The sequence below is a fragment of the Pecten maximus genome, chromosome 17 (assembly GCF_902652985.1).
Source record: "Pecten maximus chromosome 17, xPecMax1.1, whole genome shotgun sequence".
Taxonomy (NCBI): domain Eukaryota; kingdom Metazoa; phylum Mollusca; class Bivalvia; order Pectinida; family Pectinidae; genus Pecten; species Pecten maximus.
Window position 1 is genome coordinate 32357828 of NC_047031.1, and position 10422 is coordinate 32368249.

Consider the following 10422-nt stretch of genomic DNA (forward strand, 5'->3'; position numbering starts at 1 on the left):
TATATACTGTACTTAATTCTACAAAATATCTACTATACTCGGTTCTACAAAATATATACTGTACTCAATTCTACAAAATATATACTATACTCAATTCTACAAAATATATACTATACTCAATTCTACAAAATATATGCTATACTCAATTCTACAAAATATATACTTTACTCAATTCTACAAAATATATGCTATACTCAAATCTACAAAATATATAATATACTCAATTCTAGATATCTTCTTTGCCAATAAACATTGACTTGTTGTCAAAGTTTCCAATAGGAGCGATTCTTCGCGAACGGTGGGTAGATGTACGAACAGATTATATTTCGTCGTGGATACCCACGTCCAAACAAAAAAAGGATCATTATAAAACCTACTTTTAGAGAAAGCGATGGTCTTCAGGGCTAGAAAAAAATGATAAATGATATCCCCGTGTTCATCATAGAACACAGGAGTGTCATTTTTACCGAATTTTACTGGATGTGTTATACATAATACCAAATAATCGTAGATTGTAACAAATTCTCATCTCCCCGTTTTTCCGGAGGTCCTCAACAACCGTAAGTTCGGCAGAAATATATCATGCATAAAAAAACCCGACGGAATCTCTTTTTCGTGCAATACACCAGGACACCGTTCGTAAGGCGTCATTGTAATATTTTCACTAATTTTTATATCAAGAATTCGAACAGGATTCATTTTTGATATCGAAAATAATCTCTTGTAAAAAATATAAGCATTTATAACAAAGTCATGAGCTTGTGATTTATCAGTTTTGACTTCAAATAAGTAATTATTGCAGTTGTTTAGTTTTTAAAATAATTTTGTGTTAGAAACCTGTATGTTATCGCTGGGTTGAATTAACGTGGCGGATGTGCTATCTGACAGCTGTATGTTATCCCACACCTGTATGTTATCACACCTGTATGTTATCCCACACCTGTATGTTATCACACCTGTATGTTATCTCACACCTGTATGTTATCTCACACCTGTATGTCATCACACCTGTATGTTATCTTACACCTGTATGTTATCACACCTGTATGTTATCTCACACCTGTATGTTATCACACACCTGTATGTTATCTTACACCTGTATGTTATCCCACACCTGTATGTTATCTTACACCTGTATGTTATCCCACACCTGTATGTTATCTCACACCTGTATGTTATCACACATGTATGTTATCACACCTGTATGTTATCACACCTGTATGTTATCACACTTGTATGTTATCACACCTGTATGTTATCACACACCTGTATGTTATCACACACCTGTATGTTATCACACACCTGTATGTTATCTCACACCTGTATGTTATCTCACACCTGTATGTTATCACACACCTGTATGTTATCTTACACCTGTATGTTATCCCACACCTGTATGTTATCCCACACCTGTATGTTATCACACCTGTATGTTATCCCACACCTGTATGTTATCTCACCTGTATGTTATCTCACACCTGTATGTTATCTCACACCTGTATGTTATCTCACACCTGTATGTTCTCACACCTGTATGCTATCACACCTGTATGTTATCTCACACCTGTATGTTATCACACCTGTATGTTATCACACCTGTATGTTATCACACCTATATGTTATCACACCTGTATGTTCTCACACTTGTATGTTATCACACCTGTATGTTATCTCACACATGTATGTTCTCACACCTGTATGTTCTCACACCTGTATGTTATCACACTTGTATGTTATCACACCTGTATGTTATCTTACACCTGTATGTTATCACACACCTGTATGTTATCACACCTGTATATTATCACACCTGTATGTTATCACACCTGTATGTTATCTCACACCTGTATGTTATCACACCTGTATGTTATCACACACCTGTATGTTATCACACCTGTATATTATCACACTTGTATGTTATCACACCTGTATGTTATCTTACACCTGTATGTTATCACACCTGTATGTTATCTCACACCTGTATGTTATCTCACACCTGTATGTTATCTCACCTGTATGCTATCACACCTGTATGTTATCACACCTGTATGTTATCACACCTGTATGTTATCACACACCTGTATGTTATCACACACCTGTACGTTATCTCACACCTGTATGTTATCACACCTGTATGTTATCACACACCTGTATGTTATCACACACCTGTATGTTATCACACCTGTATGTTATCACACACCTGTATGTTATCACACCTGTAATCACACCTGTATGTTATCTCACACCTGTATGTTAGCACACCTGTATGTTATCACACCTGTATGTTATCACACCTGTATGTTATCACACACCTGTATGTTATCACACACCTGTATGTTATCACACCTGTATGTTATCACACCTGTATGTTATCATACCTGTATGTTATCTCACACCTGTACGTTAGCACACCTGTATGTTAGCACACCTGTATGTTATCACACCTGTATGTTATCTCACGCCTGTACGTTATCACACCTGTATGTTACCACACCTGTATGTTATCACACCTGTATGTTATCACACCTGTATGTTATCTCACGCCTGTACGTTATCACACCTGTATGTTATCTCACACCTGTACGTTATCACACCTGTATGTTATCACACCTGTATGTTATCACACCTGTATGTTATCTCACGCCTGTACGTTATCACACCTGTATGTTATCACACACCTGTATGTTATCACACACCTGTATGTTATCACACCTGTATGTTATCACACCTGTATGTTATCACACCTGTATGTTATCACACCTGTACGTTATCACACCTGTATGTTATCTCACACCTGTACGTTATCACGCCTGTACGTTATCACACCTGTATGTTATCACACCTGTATGTTATCACACCTGTACGTTATCACACCTGTATGTTATCACACCTGTATGTTATCTCACACCTGTACGTTATCACACCTGTATGTTACCACACCTGTATGTTATCACACCTGTATGTTATCACACCTGTATGTTATCTCACGCCTGTATGTTAGCACACCTGTATGTTATCGCTGGGTAGAATTAACGTGACACATGTGCTATCTCAAACTGTCTGGTTCTTACGTAATTAAACAATATTTTTTGCAGATTTGCAGGTACAGTATTAATACTTAAGTAATAGGATATAAGTTAAAAGAGGGGTGTATTGACTAATTAACAGCTGGTTTGGTAGATATATAACAACACATTGGACAGTAAGTGATCACATACCTGAAGTTGACAGAGGATAAAAGACGGTGGTTTCATAGTTTTTTTTCCCATAAGTGGGGGGGTCGTCAAGTAGAAACAGAAACAGATAGTCCAGATATAGAGGTAGGAAAATATGAAATGATTATAGCAGATAAGATTTTCGGTGGCGGAATTTAAGCACGGCCGCCAGTGCATTGAGAATGACCACTGTCCTGGAAGGCCAGAAATGGCAAAAAACTGTTCATGATATTGTTATGACTGACACACGAGTCACAAAAAGATATATATCCAATAGAGTTGGCATTTCACAGGTAGGAATACAGTCCATTAGGACCAAGGATCTTGCAATGAGAAAGGTTCTGACAGTTGATCAGAGGCACACGAGGCACACATTATCGCATGCTAATCTTCACCTTTTTGAGAAAGTTCCTGCTAATCTTTTTCGAAGACTTGTCACTATGGATGAAACATGGGTCCATCATTTTACCCCAGAGGCCAAACAACAATCGAAACAATTCAAGCACCCTGGCTCTCCCCCGCCAAAGAAGGCAAAGACTGTTCCATCAGCTGGGAAGGTTATGGCCTCAGTTTTCTGGGATGCCGGTGGTATTCTGCTGAAAGATTATCTCCAAAAGGGACAAACAATCAATGACACATACTTCGCTTCACTTCTGAGGCAGTTACAGGAAAATATTTAACTTCGCCGAGAAAAGCTCACTAAAAGTGTGTTATTACGTCAGGATAATGCTCCTGTTCACAGGTCTGTCATGGACATGGCTGCCATTCACCACTGATTGAGCATCCCCCTTATCCAAAACTGAAAATAGCTTTTTCAGGCACCTACTTTCAGTCCAATGATGACGTCATACATGCAGTGGATGACTTTCTGAACAGCCAGAAAAAGGAGTTCTATAAAAGTGGCATTGAGGCCCTTAAACACCGCTGGCAAAAGTGTATAGATACAAAATTCAAATCCTTCAATATGAGGCTCACATCAATCAGCCGTGGTATATGGACCTACCTATACATCCCGATTCTGTGAGTGGGAGATTAACATGCCCTGGGGATGAAAGCTGCCAGATTGAGTTCGGACTGTCAGCAGTAACAAGAGGCCCATGGGACTTAACGGTCACCTGAGTTTTGATATATTTAAGCATATTTTGCCCCTATGACCTAACAAGAGATCCCAGAGGGATCTTGGCGCCCACCATTGAATGATCTTCATAGGTTCCATGTCAGATTGATCTTTTCTCTACTTTTCCCTTCATTTTACTAATCTGTGCAAATTGAGACATCCCTCCAGTACTTTTCAAACAAGGGAATCCTAGCTATATAAGAAATTTGAGATTTAACGATAATGGCTGTTTGTTTGCCAGGTTGTTTTCAGGACAGACTGGTCCAAAAATGCAATACAAGGGACCAAAGGGAACCTACTTCTGAAATTTGAGAAAGATCCATTCAGTACTTTTAGAAATAGAGATAACAAACTTCAATTGTCAAAATCCAAGATGGCGGTCTGTCGGCCATATTGTTTTCCAATTGATCTCAAAATGCAATAAGCATAACGAGGCACCAAGGGGAACCTCCATTTGAAATTTGAGAAAGATCCCTTCAGTACATTCTCAGAAATAGCGATAACAAACTTCAATTGTCAAAATCCAAGATGGCTGTCTGTCGGCCATGTTATTTTCAGATTGGTCTCAAAATGCAACATGCATAACTAGGCACCAAGGGAAACTTACATATGAAATTTCAGAAAGATCCATTCAGTACTTTCTCAGAAATAGTGATAACAAACTTCAATTGTCAAAATCCAAGATGGCTGCCTGTCGGCCATGTTGTTTTCAGATTGGTCTCAAAACGCAATATGCATAACTAGGCACCAAGGGGAACCTTCATATGAAATTTGAGAAAGATCCATTCAGTACTTTCTCAGAAATAGTGATAACAAACTTCAATTGTCAAAATCCAAGATGGCTGCCTGTCGGCCATGTTGTTTTCAGATTGGTCTCAAAATGCAATATGCATAACTAGGCACCAAGGGAAACTTACATATGAAATTTGAGAAAGATCCCTTAAATACTTTCTCAGAAATAGTGATAACAAACTTCAATTGTCAAAATCCAAGATGGCTGTCTGTCGGCCATGTTGTTTTCAGATTGGTCTCAAAACGCAATATGCATAACTAGGCACCAAGGGAAACCTTCATATGAAATTTGAGAAAGATCCCTTCAGTACTTTCTCAGAAATAGCGATAACAAACTTCAATTGTCAAAATCCAAGATGGCTGCCTGTCGGCCATGTTGTTTTCAGATTGGTCTCAAAACGCAATATGCATAACTAGGCACCAAGGGGAACCTTCATATGAAATTGGAGAAAGATCCCTTCAGTACTTTCTCAGAAATAGCGATAACAAACTTCAATTGTCAAAATCCAAGATGGCTGCCTGTCGGCCATGTTGTTTTCAGATTGGTCTCAAAACGCAATATGCACAACTAGGCACCAAGGGGAACCTACATATGAAATTTGAGAAAGATCCCTTCAGTACTTTCTGAGAAATAGCGATAACAAGAATTGTTTACGGACGGAGGGACGGAGGGACGGACGGAGGGACGGACGACGGACGACGGACCACGGACGCAGGGCGATTTGAATAGCCCACCATCTGATGACATCTTTTCATCTTGTCATAGAAAAGAGGAAAATAAACTGGTAGATACCGGTATGTCAAGAAAACAGCAAAACTCACATGGTTTTTCCCCTCAAACACTTCAAATATTTTCTCGATTTGTAAAGGTAATACATTTTTGTTATTATTTACTCTTTAATTGGAAACTTCATCTGTTGAATAAGTCTCTCATGGCCATGACAAATTAACTGAGTAAGTAAAGTAAATGTGTCAAACTGAATTTTAGCAATATCTTAAAATCTGATTTCAAATTTAAGATTATATTTTCTTAAATGTAGGTCTATTTCTTAAGCTGTGTTGATCAATTTTAATTCTTGGATTTAATCTCAATAATTATAAAGACATTACGGACTTGAATTTTCTGAATGTATAATTGGAATTGAAACAGCCAATTCTAAAATCAAATTAAGGGCATATGGTACCTTACACTATAAATCCTCCCATAAAAAAGAGCTCTGAGAAATCATAATTATATCAACTTCTCTTTATTATTGATTAATGACATTGTTAGTGAATTGATTATGCAATGGAAATGTACAAAGGATGAGAACACATATTCTTATTAATCATAAAATATGGTCAGTTGAAGGGAGATAACTCTCTTCATTTAGATCACAGTAATTACTTTAAGGTAACACACACTCATAAAATTGAAGACGTTTGTGAAAGTTGGACCTGAGACATCCATTACAATACGAAATTACCAAATCTCTCATACACATAACAAACATGTCCTTTCCTTTGGCCATTATAAATTGACATTGTAACTCAGGAGCACATCTGTACTTGTATCTGAAATCAAGATACGTACATATGATACTTGTATCTGAAATCAAGATACGTACATATGATACTTGTATCTGAAATCAAGATACGTACATATGATACTTGTATCTCAGATCAATACATAAGTCATAGAGGTTCCTTACTATCTCATTCTTGTCTTTCTCCATAAATAACAATTTCTCGATACTAAATTAAATTTGTACGCATAAAGACTTATCATATGGCTTAAAGTCATTCGTGCACGCTCCAGATATGATTGACCTGTCATCCATAGAAATATAAACATTCGTCGGCAGGTTTCTCATTTGTACAGTCAGTCATGCATGACAGCATCAGATTCATCCATGCATACACAAGTTTAAATCTCTCTTTATACATCTGTTTAGACTAGTATTAAGTAGAATATATAATACATAATATACATCAACTTATTGTACCACGACAGTCGTGGGAATCTTTATCAAACGGTGGTCAAATAATGCATTGTTAAACAGGAACATTAATGTTTACCATTAAAACTTCATAAATATTCAAATATTCATGAAGTAACAAAATCATATTAATAATATAACTCAAATCATATACTTAGTCATTCGTACACATAGGGTGGTCATCTAGTCCGAGTTTCCTCTGGCCCCTGACACCATGCATGTCTGTACACCAGACATGGTGTCAGGGCCAGAGGAAACTCGGGCTAGATGATCATCATACACATAGGGTGGTCATCTAGCCCGAGTCCGCCTCCCCCCCCCCCCCCCCCCCCCCCCCCCCCCGACACCATGTGAGTCAGGGCCAGAGAATTCTCGGGCTAGATGATCATCATACCAAAGAGTGGTCAGGTGGCACAGTGGTAACACACTTGCCTGTTTTACCTAAGCAGTTGTGGTTTTCTGATCGGACATGAAAAGGTATTATTAACCTGGCTGACCGTGTGAGATTCCCCTGGGAACTACAGTTTCCCTCCCAAAGTAAGACCCTCGCTCACTTCCATCCAGGCCAACAAGAGTGATTGATATCAATTGATATAAAATGACTTGTTTTGCAGTTATTGTAAAATAAATAAAGTTTACATTCATACACATAATTTAATCATGCAATCAATAAATCTTTCTTTAGTGACATTCAGTCATTCATTCATTCATTCATTCATTCATATATTCATTCATTCATTCATTCATTCATTCATTCATTCATATATTCATTCATTCATTCATTCATTCATCCATTTAAAGACACACTTAGACAATACATGTATAACCCTACAACCCATATACAACCATACACATTTACAGACTTAGGCAGTGTAGGATTTTCACTAAGACCAATAATACTTATATTCACAAACACAAAAAACATCATCAACTTTAAAAAAAAAAAATTTCGTCCATCTAAAATTTGATGTACATTTGCCTGGTCCTGCTAAAATTTGACATCTTTTCCATGCCTTACCAAAATTTAAAGAATTTTCTATCAAACATTTATCAAATGGTTAGACACATCTTTGAATTTTCTTCTTAAGGTCTATAACACTAAAGAATCAACCTCATAAAAAGGATACAGTTGTTATCCGGCGGTTGCTAGGGAAAAGATAAAACGATCTTACACAGGGTGGGTAAAGACAGCCGGCACACGCTATATGACCCTGCTTACAATAACGTAACGTCATCATTTTACGTTGAGTAACCAAGTCGTAAATGATGCCGTCATAAATTTTGACTCACATTCCATGGAGCATTGAACATAGCGCGATGAAAAACTTTCATAAAAACTTACGTTTGGTTGCAAGTATCTGAGAAAAATAATCAATCACGGGTCTGTTCCGCGAACAAGGATATCTCAACCCTCATGTAAGAGTTTGGCTGGCCAACACTCGTCAAGCCTCGTGCTGACTGGCCAAACTGTTACACTCGGGTTGAGATATCCCTGTCCACGGAACAGACCCATGATAGATTCTATTAATCTTTATATAGCACCTATATTTAATTTCACGGAAAAACTGAAATGTAAAGGTGTTTGGGGGTCAGGCGTACTCAATAATGCACTCAATGACTGAAACTCTGGCCTGATTGAAATGTACGGTCAGTCATCTGTCTGACCATTTCTCAAAAATTTCCTCCCAAAGTTCAGATCTAGTAGTTTCTATCCAGTCCAACAAGACTGATAATTTTTAACATATTCATTGTATAAAGGTTAGATATAGAAGTGTTAGAACATCTGAGGAATAATGAACTCTCTGAAATGTAACACAAGTGTCACATTTTATCATTATTTTTAATCACATCAGCTTCAAAAGTTGAAATGACCAAGCAACATATTTATAGAATATTTTGTTGAATCCTAACATGTGATTCCTTTGGTAGCTCAATGAGAGGGCACATGAACGTGGAGAGGACATATGACCGTAAAGCACGAACAGGAGGTCACATGAAAACAAGGTCACATGATTAGGTCACATGATCATGAGGTCACATGAACATGAGGACACATGAACGAGAGGGCATGAAAGCGAAGATACATGAATACACGACCAATGCAGCATCTCTTGAACACTAATAAAAGTAAAAGTATTACAATACTAAACCAGAACCTTTTCGTTTATTTAGAAACAGTGATTTTTAGCTTAGCTCATTTTAAGAAGAAAATTAGTGAAATAGAAGGAAATTTTCAATTGTAAATGCAAATTTAAGGAGTTTCATCATCAGTCCCACAGCCAATGGTAAAAGCCATATATCATGCTTGTTGGCCTGCAGTCAATAGGCTGTCATATGGGGGCTTGACATGTTCCTATGAGCATGACCCAGAATGAAAAATTAACCACAGGGCCCACCCCTAAACCACATATTACATAAGAAGTCAATAATAAGTGATCTAGGTGTCGGCTCTGGGTTTTTATCTTTATTCTGGGTCATAGGAACATGTCAAGCCCCTGTGGGCTGTCAGGACCATGTGCCCCCCCCCCCCCCCTCCCCCAGATTACATTACAGTTACTAACAAGACTGATCAGTTGATCTTTTCCAATTTCACTAGTCACTTTGACAAGATTGTTAATAAAAATGTTGAAGGCTTTGCAATACTCTAAATTTGGCTATGAAATATTTATTAAATTATATGAGAATTGAAACATCTGCAAACAAGGGAGATAACAAATATTTTGGAACATACATTACATTGTATAATTTTGGCTTAAGAATACTTATCATTTTAACAGATTAAACTTTCACTTCCAAATTAATTTAAACATTTTTAATGTATTTAAGGTATTTGTAGTTACAAATCGGATATTTATAACAGGACACCTGATATCTACCTATCACATGTTTAACAATATACATTTGTATATCTATAAATGCAAATAGTCAAAAGTTCAACGTACCTACTATTAACAAGTCAGAACGGTTGCTTTTTTATATGAATGATATATAACATTAAATTCACTAAAGAGCAAATAGATGATATCTAATATGTATAGTTTAGAAAAAAAAATTCTTCAACTCTTAAAAAATTGTGAAGTTTGTAATACAAATTGAGAAGAAATTTTCAAATCTTGTGGAATGGTATGATAACTCAGTATACAATCACATTAGGAATAAAATGAAAAATCAGCGTAATAACTACAAAGCCTGTGTGTATTGTAATGAGGAGGAAATTCTGCATGACTATGGTGAAATATACAGATAGTCTGGTAATACACATCACACATCCAGGAAGACAATGATTACATCAAATTTGAAATGTCTTCCTGCTTCAGTG